This window comes from Loxodonta africana, chromosome 17 (assembly GCF_030014295.1).
Source record: "Loxodonta africana isolate mLoxAfr1 chromosome 17, mLoxAfr1.hap2, whole genome shotgun sequence".
NCBI classification, from domain to species: domain Eukaryota; kingdom Metazoa; phylum Chordata; class Mammalia; order Proboscidea; family Elephantidae; genus Loxodonta; species Loxodonta africana.
The window spans coordinates 33,405,014-33,418,626 of NC_087358.1; the positions used below are offsets into that span (position 1 = coordinate 33,405,014).

Genomic DNA, 13,613 nt, shown 5'->3' on the forward strand with positions numbered 1-13,613 from the left:
TCACTCAGAGTTTCCCACGTCCTTTTTGGCCCTCTGCTTCACCAAACATGATGTTCTACTCCCATGATTGTGCTACCAGAGCTCCGCGTTTATATTATATATACTATACTAATATTATGTATTATAAATAAATATGAAATACTTTTATGCATTTGTTGGAGCTTTGGTGGTGCAGTGGTTAAGAGCTTGGCTGTTAACCAAAAGGTCAGCAGTTCCAATCCACCAGCTGCTCCTTGGAAACCCTATGGTGCAGTTCTACTCTGTCCTATAGGGTCACTATGAGTCAGAATCGACTGGATGGGAACAGGTTTTTTGGGTTTGGTTGCATTTATTATCATGAAAAAAACAATAAACTGCAGTAGTAAAGACCACAGATTCTGGCGTCAGAATCTGTGAGTTCGATTCCTGGCTCCATCATTTACGTTGACAAACTGTTAACCTTGACAAACATTTAACCTCTCTCTGCTTTACTTTATTCATCTTCAAAATATATATACTAAATGTTTATGGTTGTTGAGATGATTAAATGGGTTAATATGTATTACATATTATATATGTACAAATATATGTAAGATACATAGAATAGTGCTTAGCACTACTAGCGCATATAATAGTACATATTAGTATCAGTAATTATTGTTCTTACGGAAGGTGGGTTCAGGTAGATCTTTATTTTCAAGCCACAGATATAATAGTGGGTCTTTGCTCTGCATCAATTCCTTTTACAGATATTTGGTATAGATCAAATTTAGGTCTATGTCAAATAAGCTAGTAATGCTTATTTGACATAGACCTAATGCTTTCTAGAAAATGTAATTTAAAAGTAGCATAAAAGTAAAGCATGTTTTCATAATTTTCCATGTTGTCCTTTGTTCAGTTTACAAAGTCCGAAGTTTTGGTCTCTTAAACAAGGATGCTTATAAATGTATGTATGTGGAAGTAGGATATTGGAAAAACATTGTCTTCAATCCCTTCTAGATTCATTTCAGAATGTGGTAGTCCTGTGAGGAAAAACATACTCAAATTTGCCTTTGGTCTTTTTCCTGAACGTTTCAATCTGCCGAACACTAACAAAAAAATCATTTGCAGACTGAAACCTTGTAAAGTACATTACTTTTGGGCCTGCAGAAAATTTTGAATTGAACTGAAGGCACTGAAAATAGAAGGTTATAATTGAAATGTCAGCAAATATAACTTTAACAATTCCGGTCGATGCTACTGGAATATTAAATATACCTGTTAAATACATTTTTCTTCTTTTTAGTATATGAATTATAATATACATTCTATATCTCTCCAGCCATATTTCCTATATCAATAGTCCCCTGTGGCAACTTTGTCTCTGAATACAAACTATTCTTGTTCAATATTTGAGTAGTGATAATGGGTTTTATTCTATAAATAACAGCCTTAGTATCCTAAAGTACAGCCAGCATAACTTTATCACTTGCAAGAGCTGCAGTGCTTTATATTCCAAATGGCAATTTTAATGTTTTATTCATTGCCAGTAAACAAAAGCAGGGCAGGCGAAGAACAGTGTTGATTAGTGTAGAACGGGCAAATGTATCACTATGGTAGTGGGGTGCCCTGTATCCATTGGGGTGGCATGCCTGAGCTGCCGAAATACACCTGTGATCCATCAGCCTTCTGGAACATCTTGACATTGCTAATGATTTTTGAATCAGCACACTAAGCAGCCCAGAGCTCACAAGAACTCCAAAATATGGAAGAATTCTTGGAAATCGTATTTTTTCAGAGCAAGTTCAAGAGGTTGTTATCCCTTCTGGGTTTGCCTAAGAGCCTATTTCTCAAACTCTTCCTCGGAAAAGAAGAGTAATTCCAGGTGTGTGGTTGAGAGTATCCCACTAAACCAAAAAAAAAAAAAACAAACTCACTGCTGTGGAGTCGATTCTGACTCATAGTGACCCTATAGAACAGAGTAGAACTGCCCCATAGAGTTCCCAAGGAGCGCCTGGTGGATTTGAACTGCTGACCTCTTGGTTAGCAGCCATAGCATTTAACCACTATGCCACCAGGGTTTCCATCCCACTATAAGCAGCGAATTTATTCTTACTCTCCTGGTTTACTTTGAATCATGTGATTTTTGATCTGTGTTTACAATATATTGAGTTTATATTACTATAAATTCTGAAAAATTCTACAAGTAAAATTGATGCTTCAGTAAGAAAGTGCCATATTTTGCTACATGAATTAAAGTTCTGGCATACCATTGCAAGGGTCCAGTTATATCTAGGATCTAGGGTCTTTGTAATTTCCTTGTTTTTCTAGATGTTTGGAATCTGAAGGTCAGAATAGTAAAGTACATGTCATGAACTGGCTGATTTAAAATAATTCAGCCAATATTTAAAAAATTAGGAGATTACGTAAACAGATGCAGATTCCTCGTTCCACTTGAATTGTAACTACAGGGCATCCATCATCAGGAGTTAAGTAGCAGAAGCCATTTCCAGAGAGGGCATCCATTGTTCCTGCCACTTCAGCCTTCTATTTTGGCTGGCTACCCTCCACTGTTCCACTTCCTGGTGTCTGCTAACAATTAGCCTAGCTTCCCAGCTGGGAAGCGAGGGTTGCTTACAGGTATGCTTCAGTACTGATTTCCTCAGACCATTGCGGATGCTGTGAAAAAAGTTTGGGAAGCATGGAGCTAGCTTTTTGATCAGTCCCTGAAAAGGCTGGCATCCCTGGGTGCTGCTGCAAGGTTGTGAGTTGAGGGAATTGTTTCAAAATAGGGCCTCTCCTAGGTTTATGCCAACCTGTTTATTCCATCTTTTAATGGAATTGAGGCAATTCATTAGGAGCACATGCTTGAGCTGTATTTGATTTTCATCAGCGTTCTACTGTTTAATATCCTCTAGGCCCAGATGAGAAGAATTGTCAACTCTTAAAGGCCTTCTGCAGTTTTAGAAGAAATAAATCCACGTGCTCTTTCCCAGGTGGAATCTCCGTTTATTGGCATAGGTTTTAATTCATTTGTGAACAACCAATGTCTATGGAGCACATTCCTGCTTATGTCGCATAGTAGGAATGGTCCAGACTTATGGTACCCTTCATTCACGAAGCACATCTCATTGGAACCGGTACGCATAAACTCATTGCTGTTGAGTCCATTGCAACTCCTAGCGACCCTATAGAACAGAGCCTCATAGGTTTTCCAAGGAACAGCTGGTTGGTTCGAACTGCTGACCTTTAGGTGGATTCAGACTGCTGACCTTTTGGCCAGCAGCCGTAGCTGTTAACCACTGCACCGCCAGGGCTTCCGAACCAGTAGAGGAGAGATATTTGGTATTGATCATATGATCAATAACACTGTTTTTACATGTAACTCTGTAGAAGAAAAAACAATGGATATATGTGATTTTTTTGTGGGGGTTATTGCTACTTGTTTATACAGGAGCTGAAAAATTACTTAAATGTATGGTGAATTCTTTCACCATTTTACACATTGTGAAAGATATAAACTCTGAATCAAATTTATGCCTGAGGAGAAAACATACTAGGGGCAGCATTAAGACCCTCACACAGAATGGATGGCAGTGTTATTGTCAGTAGGTTTGAGATTTAAACATTTAGGAGGATTGTTTGGCCTGAATTATTTCCATGTGGTACTTTCACGTAATGTACTTGACTAGACCCAGTTTAATATATATTTTCCACTGCATTTCCCATTGGACATGTGATGCAGAATAAGTGTGTATTTAAATACAGAATGTAACAGTGGACTCAGGAATGGATGTTGGGTTAAACTTCTGGTTCTCTGGGAATCTAGGATGTGAGGATGATGGAAAGCCCTTGGCCGTTCCGTCAAGGCATGGCTGTGCATGAGCGAGTGTGCTTTGGAAGACACACACAACTTGTTTTCTTTTTAAATAATTTTTATTGTGCTTTGAGTGAAAGATTACAAATCAAGTCAGTCTCTCACACAAAAACCCATATACACCTTGCTGCACACTCCCAATTACTCTCCACCTAATGAGACAGCCAGCTCTCTCCCTCCACTCTCTCTTTTCGTGTCCATTTCGCCAGCTTCTAACCCCCTCCACCCTCTCATCTCCCCTCCAGGCAGGAGATGCCAACATAGTCTCAAGTGTCCACCTGATCCAAGAAGCTCACTCTTCACCAGCATCCCTCTCCAACCCATTGTCCAGCCCAATCCATGTCTGAAGAATTAGCTTCGGGAATGGTTCCTATCCTGGGCCAACAGAAGGTCTGGGGGCCATCACCACCGGGGACACACACAACATTTTTGAGGTCACTTTACAGAGTTTTCAAAGAACTGAAGATTGATAATCCGGGGAGATGAAGATCCAGTACCAGCAAACATCAAATTAATCCTGCACAATTATAGCTCTCGAAGGGGCTGACGATTGCGCTAAATTAGCAGTACATGTTGTGATAATGTTTACATCCAGATACATTAAACGCTAAATTAAACAAGGAAGCGTATCTTTTGGGAGGTTAGTGGACAAAGAAGCATGTTATTAAGGTCTGTATAAAGTACAATTAGAGGCCAGGAAAATTCCCAGTGTTTTATATGAGGCTTCAAAGTGTGGGACCTGGATTAGTACTGTCCACTAGAGATATAATGCAAGCCATTTATGTAACTTTAGAGTTTCTGAGGGCTACATTAAAAAGTAAAAAGCAGGTGAAAATAATTTTGGTAGTATGTTTTATTTAGCCCAATGTATTCAGAGTATTGTTTCAATATATAATTAGTATAAAATGAGATTTTTAAAACTTTTTTTTTTCATACGAGGTCTTTCAGATTGGGTGTGTATTTCACACTTACCAAACACCTTTATTAGGGTGAGTTACTACATTTTAAATGCTCAGTAGCTACGTGTGACTGGTGGCTACTGGAGTAACCACTAGCCATTCTGGGCCTCTAGGCTCCTCAGTGCTGTGAGCAGAAATTTTATATTCTTCCAGTTCATCTTTACATTGAAAAATTTGTATTATTCTGAATTGTGCTTTCTGAAATTTAGGGTCCTCCTTTATTTTAATTAGAACAGGGATTAGTCAGAAGGAAGAGCATAAGTATTTGTTGATTCAGTGAATAAGTGGCTAAAATTCATAGTGAAAGAGGTCAAGCCATGGCTTTCCTAATAATTAACGAAATATGACTGATATTAAAGAGTCAGTAAAACAGAGTATAGAAGTTAATGAAAATCAAGGTTTGACTAATTCTGGAATAAATATATATATATATATAATATATATATATAAACAGAAATACCAGTACTATGTTAATACATAAATATTAATGTCATTAAAAATAAGGCATAAAAAATCTCCATACATAGGCATTCTGGATGGTGGATACTAACAATCATTACCTATGTGGGTCTTTGTTTATTTAGATCATATTACTATAAAAAATTGTAAACTCCTCTTCTGCTGTTTCTCTTTCTCTGTGAAAAGAGAGGATGGCAAATTAATGTATATTTTCTGGAAACTCAGTTGTCTTTAGTAACTACATTTCTCCTTTCCTAAATTAGCAAAAATAATAGAATACCCAAAGAGGTTCCTGTGGCTTTTCTCTAATCTTGTTGGGGTCCAGTAGCTCAACACTGCTTCTGTGTTTAAACCAAAGTAGTATTTATCAATAAGAAAAATAATCTAATAATACCTACTATTTTTATTTAGAGCCCTGGTGGTCCAATGGTTAAGCATTCCCCTGTTAACCAAAAGGTTGGCAGTTCAAAGCCACCAGACACTCCTTGGAAACCCTATAGGGCAGTTCTACTCTGTCGTATAGGGTTGCTATAAGTTGGAATTGACTCTACAGCAATGAGTTATTTTTATTGAGTGCCCTTAAAAATTGCATTTCTTAGATTCTCCAAACCTGACAAATATATTGCAAGGTAGGTATTCTTTTAATCATTTTGTAGATCAGGAAGAACTGAATTTCAGAGTGAGTGTGACCAAGCGGTGGCCATAAATCTTACAAGTAGAAAAGCTGGAATTTGATTTCAGGGCTGTAGTATTCCAAAACTCACCCAGTATCAAGAGATGAATAAAGTGTTTTGAGGAAACATAAGCACCTCTGTGAGTTCCTAGGTAGTGCAAACAGTTCACACCCTGAGCTGTTAACCTAAAGGCTGGAGATTCCAGTCTACTCACAGGCTTATTGGAAGAAAAGCCTGGCTATCTACTTACAAAAAATCAGCCGTTAGCCACTGAAAAGCCTATATGGAGCACAGTTCTGCTCTGACACACATGGAGTTGCCATGAGTTGAATTGCCTCCGTGGCAACTAGTTTTTTGGTTTAAGTGCTTCTGATGAACTCTGCATGTGTTGTTTATGGTCTTATAAAAATAAGGGAGGTGCTTTCCAGTAACTTCTGAGGCCCCTGGGACTTCCAGTGTGTGGAGATGTTCTTACGTAAAGTCTCTGGGAAAATTCTACATTAAAAACAAAATGCGCTGCCTGACGAGATCTCTGTTACACTTTGTTTAATTTAGATCCCCTTTAGTTCATTAAAAAAAAAAAAATTTTTTTTTTTTTTTTTTAGTTCACCAGAGCCCTTGGTGGCGCAGTGCTTAAGACCAAAAGGTCGGCAGTTCATATCCACCGGCTGCTCCTTGGAAACCCTGTAGGGCAGTTCTACTCGTCCTAGAGGGTCTCTGTGACTCAGAATTGACGTGACGGTAATGGGTTTTAATTTTTTTTTAGTTCATAGAACACACATGGGATTAGTAGTGCAATTCGTACATCAGTGGCTCCTGGTCAGAACCTGATGACGAGAACGCCAGACCCTATAGCGGCTACTTGGGTCCCCCCAAAAAATGCTGCAGTGACTGTGCTTGCCATGGCAGTGCTTTGTAGCACCCCTGTAACTATATCTGTTTACTATAACTGTATCTGTAATTACATAAATTTGTTGTATAAACCTGTAGTATTGCACACACTAGCAGAATTCAGTAATTTACAATTATGTTGCTTCTGGAGTTCTTCAAATATTACCACTCTATCTCCTTACCTCTGGTTGTTCCCTGTCTCATTCATTCAGCCTGCTGCCTCCGGAACAATCTACCATACACTTTTGTCAGGTTCACAGCTCAGAAGCTTTCAGTGAGAGGCATAATGGTATGAAAAGAGTATGGATTTTGGGATCACACAAAAATATGTTCCGATTCCAACTATGCAGTTTGATCGCTGTTGAACTGTTTCTTCGCTTGTAAAGTGGAGGTTAATATTCTTTCTTCACAAGGTTACCATCAGGATTACCTAAGATAATGTGCGTAACGTACTTACCATGCTGTCTGGCACATATGTGATTTATGGATTTTATTTTTACTGCTGGGATCCTGTTGTAAATAATATACTCTTCTACATTATACCCGACAATGTGACAGATACATTTCTGAGCCTTCCAAATGACTGTGGTAAAACTGTAGGGAAAGACATTATTTACAGTTACAGATACATCCTGATATAATGCAATGCTTTATTGAACTCTGCTTAGAAAAGAAATCCCCTCTGCTCACCTTCACAGTTCTCCAAGGCAACAAGTATACCCTTTGCCACCTCCAGAGGATCATTTAGCTACTGCTGTGTCCACAGCCACAGCTTTGGAAATAGGGAAAATATTCCACTCCATAGCTCCCATTTTTATCCCTTAAGAATTTCTGTTCAGAGTGGCATACAGTAAAGACGTCTGGAGTGCTATGTTACAGATGCTGTAGTAGTTATACGTTTTATGCCTACCCAAAGCAGGATGAGAGCTACTGGGAATGAGAAGTTGGGTTAAATTCATGAGTTCACCAGTTTGGAAGTAGAATTCAGACATTATTAGCCAATATTAATTTATTTCAGTTCTTTCTATGTGACTTACAGACTTGCTCATTTTTCAAATAGATGCTTCATAGGATCCATAACTTTATAAATGGAGACTTTGAAGACCCTACAATCCCTTGATTTAGTTGATGAGGAGCTGAGGCCCGGAGACGTTGACTAACTTGCTACTGGGCACATAGTAGTTAATGGTAGTGTTTAGAGTGTAGTTGAGGAAAAGTGGTCATTTTGTGGTTTTCCATGTAATTTGATATAAATCGCATCAGTCAATCGAATAAAGTTTACTGATCAACTACAAGAATTCAACATGTTGTAAAGCACAATACTAATCCCAAACAAAATGTCTCATGTAACTTGCTTGTATTGAAAACCAATGCCAGGTTTAAAGGGGTTTTCAAGAGAGCTGGAGTACTAGACGTGTTTCCAGGTGCTTGCTCTCCCATGATGGTGCTGGATGAGCAGTGGCTCGCATGCTGTCCTCTTGATAATCGATTGGCCTGTGGGTAATTACTGACTTTGAAGTGACCCATGCATACACTGGACATTACCATAGAATTTGGATTAAAAAAAAACCTGTTGCCATTGAGTCAGTTCTGACTCATAGCAACCATATAGGACAGAGTAGAACTGCCCCACGGGGTTTCCAAGAAATGGCTGGATTCGAACTGCCAAACTTTTGGATATCAGCCAAATGCTTAACCACTGTGCCACCAGGGCCCCAGGAATTGAATAGTCTGACTTAAAAAATATGAATTGGTTCAATCAGATTTTCTCTTATAGGAAAAGTTATTTGTTTTGGTTAGTTTTTATGAAAGTATGATCTATAAAAATTTATATACATCCCAAATATGTACCTCAATAAATATTCATAAATTGAACATGTGCATGTAACTACCACCGAGATAAAAAATTAAAATCTTAACCACCCCAGACGTCCCTCTTGGGTCCTTTTCCAGTCATTACCACTTTCCAGAGGTAACACATTACTTTGACTTCTAGTGTTGTTGTTACTGGTAGTTGCTGTTGAGTCGATTCCGACTTTATTACCATCCATTAATTTTGTTTGTTTTTGAATCATACTGTGTGCACTTTTGTGTGTGGTTTCATTTTATTGCACATTATGTTTGTGATTTCATCCATGTTTTTTACATGTAGCTGTATTCATGCCTTCTCATTGCTGTATAGCATTGCGTTATATCTGTATGTCACAATTTATATACCCATTGTATTGTTGATGGGCATTTGGTATGTTTATAGTTTTTGCCTATTATACATAGTGCTGCTGTGATCTTCTTGTTTATGTACTTTGGTGAATATATGTACACATTTTTTTTTTTTAAGTTGGGTATGCACCTAGGAATAGATAATGGAATTGATGGGTTATAGAGTACGTCTGTGTTCAACTATAGCAGATTGCCCACAGTTTCCCAAGTTAGTTGTATAGTTTACCCTTCTGCCGTTAATGTTTGAGAGTTCTAGTTGCTCCTTATTCTCACCAGAGCTTGGTACTGTCAGTGTTGTTAATTTTAGCCATTCTAGTGGATATGCACTGCCATCTCATTGTGGTTGAGTTTGCGTTTCCATAATGCCTGATGAGGTCGAGAATATTTTCATTTGTATATTGGCCATTTTGATATCCTGTTTTGTGAAGTATCTTTTCTAATCTTTTGTTCACTTTTGGGTTTTCTGTGTTTTTTTTATTGATTTGTAGTAATTCTTTATATGTTCTTGATACTAGTCTTTTGTCAGATATATGCATTGCAAATACCTTCTCTGTGTATTTGATTTGCTTTTCACTCACTTTACGATATCTTTTAGTGAACGGAAGTTGTTGATCTTAATATCGTTCTTTCCTATTAAGGAATTTTTACCTATCACAGGTTCATGAAGGTATTCCCCGTTACTTTTCCTAGAAAATTTATCGTCTTACCTTTCATATTTATATTTATGTCCATCTGAAATTGACCTTTCTGTATGATATGAGGCTGGTCAAAATTCATTTTTTCCATATCAATATGTAGCTGACTGAGCACCATTTATTGAGAAGGTCATCTTTTTCAAATTGCAAGCAGTACGACTTTTGTCATAATCAGTTGAATGATTATATGTGGGTCCATCGATAGGTTTATCTGGTCCTGTTTGTCAATTCCAAGCTGTCTTAATTATTAGAAGTTTATAATAGTTCTTGATGTATGGGCATATAAGTCCCCCAATATTTTTTTTTTCCTGAAAATTGACTTCATTCTTCCTGATTCTTAGCACTTGCACTTTAAATTTAGAACCAGTTTCTAGTTTTTATGCATGCACAAGCACACACATATCTCGTTGTAGGATTTTTGATAAGATTTTTTATTGAATCTGCAGATTAAGTTGAATTTATATTTTAATATTGAGATTTACCGTCCATGAACATTTTTCTCAGTACTGTTTTGTTTTTTCAATGTAGATGTCTTGAACATTTTTATTGGGCTTGTTCTTATGTGTTTAGTTTTTAATGTTATAGGTTTTATTGGCTTTTAAATTTCTTGCCAAGATTGTTTTTTGCTGATTTATAAAAATCCACTGATTTTTGTATGTTGAACTTGTATTCCATAACATTGCTAAATTCATATTCTAATATTTTGACTATAGATTCTTGTGTGTTTTCTACCACATAATCATGTTTTCTGTGAATAACAGTTTTCACCCTCTCTCCCTCTTTTCCTACCTTCCTACTTTCCTACCTGTCTACCTGCCTACAACCTACTTGCCTATCTGTCTACTTACCTATTTACCTACCTATTTTATGGCACCGGCTGGGACCTTCAAGTTGAATTGAAGTAGTGATAAGAAACATTTTTGTCTTTTTATCTCAGTGGGGAAAGCTTTCAATATTTCACCATTCAATAAATTGTCTATGGTAGATTTTTAAAAATAGATATTCTTTAACAGGTTAAGGCAGTTAATTCCCTATTTCTAGATTCTAAGGTTATTAACTTTTTAAAAACTGTTACTATGTGTTGAATTCTATCAGAGGCTTCTTTGCATCTATGTGAAAAAATTTTAATTCAGGAGAAATTTGGCTGGAGGCAGAGATGAATCTCTTTCTAGGGGGAGGAGAGGAAACCTCAGCTTCTCTTGAAGGGCCTTGAAAGTCAACAGAAATTTAGACTAATTGGAAAGAAATTGTGAGTTTTTGAGATTGGAAATAATGTGATGAAATATTTTAAATATTAGCTGGTATGTTTGCAGTGTGCCTTGAAAGGAGAGACTAGAGACAGATAGTGTAACAATAATCTGAACATGCTAAATGAAGGCCTGAAGGAGCTGAGGTGGTTGTGCAAAACAGAAGTGAATCTGAACAGCTTTTGGAAGTGAACCTGAGTAGACTTTATGCTTATGGTTTCAGAGACTGAAATGGGAGACTGGGAAAAGGATTTTTTAGAGAGAAAAGCTATGACTTGAGTTTTGGGTGCTTGGAAGTAAGGCTTTTTCCTCCTCTAGATGGTAAGCCTTTTGTGTGCAGGGGACCTCTCTTGGCTTGGATTTCCAGTGTGTATCGTGGTTCCAGGCAAATGATACAAAGTTGATAAATACTTGTTAAATTATTCAATGATATCTATGCAGGAAAAAAATAGTGAGATTTAGGTGGAAAAGTAGGCCTAGAGGTGTTCATTTGGGAGTTACCAATGGAAGTAGTAATTGAGACTGCGGAAATTAAACTTCTTAAGAGATCAAACATAGTGAGAGCACACTTAAAATTAAGGACCATCTTGGAATATGCCACTTGGTACAGATGTAGAACCTCCAAAAAATATCCAATGGTAATGGTTAGAGAAAGTGGAGAAAAGATTAAAAGAAGTCAGTGAAACAAGGGAGGAGAATTTTCTAGATGCAGGAAACCCTGGTGGTGTAGTGGTTAAGAGCTATGGCTGCTTATGAAAAGGTCGGAAGTTTGAATCCACCAGGTGCTCCTTGGAAACCCTGTGGGGAAGTTCTGCTCTGTCCTATAGGGTCGCTATGAGTCGGAATCAAGTCGACGGCAACGAGTAGGTTGTCTATAATGCCAAATATACGTCTGTGATCAAAAAGACTATGGGGAAGAAATGTGGATAAAAGTTGAGCTAACGAATTGTGATCACATGTCCGAGGAAGGAAAGTCATTATTCTGTAACTACATGCAGTGGTAGCCCAACCTGTTGCCGCTGAGTCGATTCCGAGCTCCTAGCGACCTATAGGACACAGAGTAGAACTACCCCATAGGGTTTCCAAGGATTCAGCTGCTGACCTGTTGGTTAGCAGCCTGAGCTCTTAACCCCTGGCCACCAGGGCTCCATGCAGCAGTACAGTAGGCTAAAAGTTAGTAATTGAGATAGGGACCATTTGAATATATTTAAAGCAGGAGAGAAGCCTTAAGAACGGTATGAAATGAGAACCCAAATATGGTGACGGAAGGGATAAACCTCGAACAAAATAAAAAGGTTTTAAAAAGGATAGCTGGAGTATGACAGTTTGAACCTTTAAGACCTGACGGTTGAAGCACACTTGAGTTTGAAGCGTATGATTGAAAATGAAATGAATGTCATTATGGAGGCTAGCAACAAGGAACCTTCCTTGATGAAAGAAATAAGCATGTTTTAGATAAAGATAGGTAGCAAAAAATTCTTCAAATTGCTTGGTCTTATCTGGCACTTGTGTTTGTTTAGATGGTGGTTAAATGTTATTCTCAAATTAAAGTTGAATCGCAAATTTGTGTGCATACTTCATAGCTATATTCCTGATAATCAGCAAGTTTTATCTACTTGGTTCCACTAGGTTGAAATGCAGGTACTTTCATCCTCCATAGTGTGCATTTTGAAAAGACGACCTATGTGTCAAACCATAATACCTGGTGCTTACTGCTGCTGGATTTACCAGAGCTCTTCTGCAGCCACAGTAGTTTCTCACGTTGCAGCATACCACCACCAATTTTTATTTAATCATAAAAAAAATACGTGCTATATGCCTTTCTCATCTTTGAATCTCCAGTGATTGGCATGGATATTACATGAATAAGAGAATTAATGAGTACATATGACCAGAGATTTTATAGTTCTTTCATATTTCTTTCTATTTTTAATGTCATTTTAGAAAGTTAATGATTAAAAAGCATGAACTATTTCTGGTTAGCTTTATTTATGATATACAAATTATTATTTGATTAATTTATTGAGATTGCTTAGTATTATGTTCTTGTTAGTACATTCAGAATAAGAATAGAAAGTAATACAATTTAGTTACACTTGAACAGTCTGACCTGAAGGAAAAATGTTTTGCCCAAATTATGATAAATTACTTTTCGAAATTATGTTCTCTAATAGTTGTTGTTGGTTAACAGACTTAAGCACAGATCAGAGATACTCCTTTAATGTGTATTTTCAGAATTGTCTATTGTATATTGAATACATTATCAAAGATGCAGTTTATTTCTCATGTGAAAAGTTAAATTCTTTTTCTACCTGTGCACTTGTTGGGATGTCTTGGGGAAGGAGGGTAAGAAAGGTTTTTCATGAAATTCATTAATCTAGGGTTTCATGTAGGAGATGATACAAAAATTCTCCAATCTCAGGAACATTTCTAAAAACTTAAAAAATCATCTAAAGAAAGTGTTAATTTATAATTAGTAAGAAAACTTTAAAAATATTTGACTTACGATGCTGGCAGGATTTCAAACGAAGTCATATTTGGATATGTTTTCCTTTGTTGGAGAAGAGTCTGAGATTACGCCTGTTGTTCAGAAATACTTATTTTAATCTGTTTGGGAGAAAAATACCAAAACT

The 13,613-nt window shown here is 37.2% G+C and overlaps 1 protein-coding gene across 12 annotated transcripts in view; it reads left to right on the forward strand.

Annotated features, from left to right (window-relative positions):
- Positions 1-13,613, forward strand: part of KLF12 (KLF transcription factor 12) — a 502,486-nt gene that overhangs the window by 135,142 nt on the left and 353,731 nt on the right. For 6 of the 12 annotated variants that reach the window (XM_064270037.1, XM_023547300.2, XM_064270044.1 and 3 more), the window contains exon 2: positions 6,533-6,668. The exons of 4 other annotated variants lie outside the window; for them this stretch is intronic. The gene's annotated coding sequence lies outside the window, so the exon portion shown is untranslated. Of the gene's footprint in view, positions 1-487; positions 4,226-6,532; positions 6,669-13,613 lie in introns of those variants that run through there. 2 more of the 12 variants (XM_064270038.1, XM_064270036.1) reach the window with 2 other exon arrangements.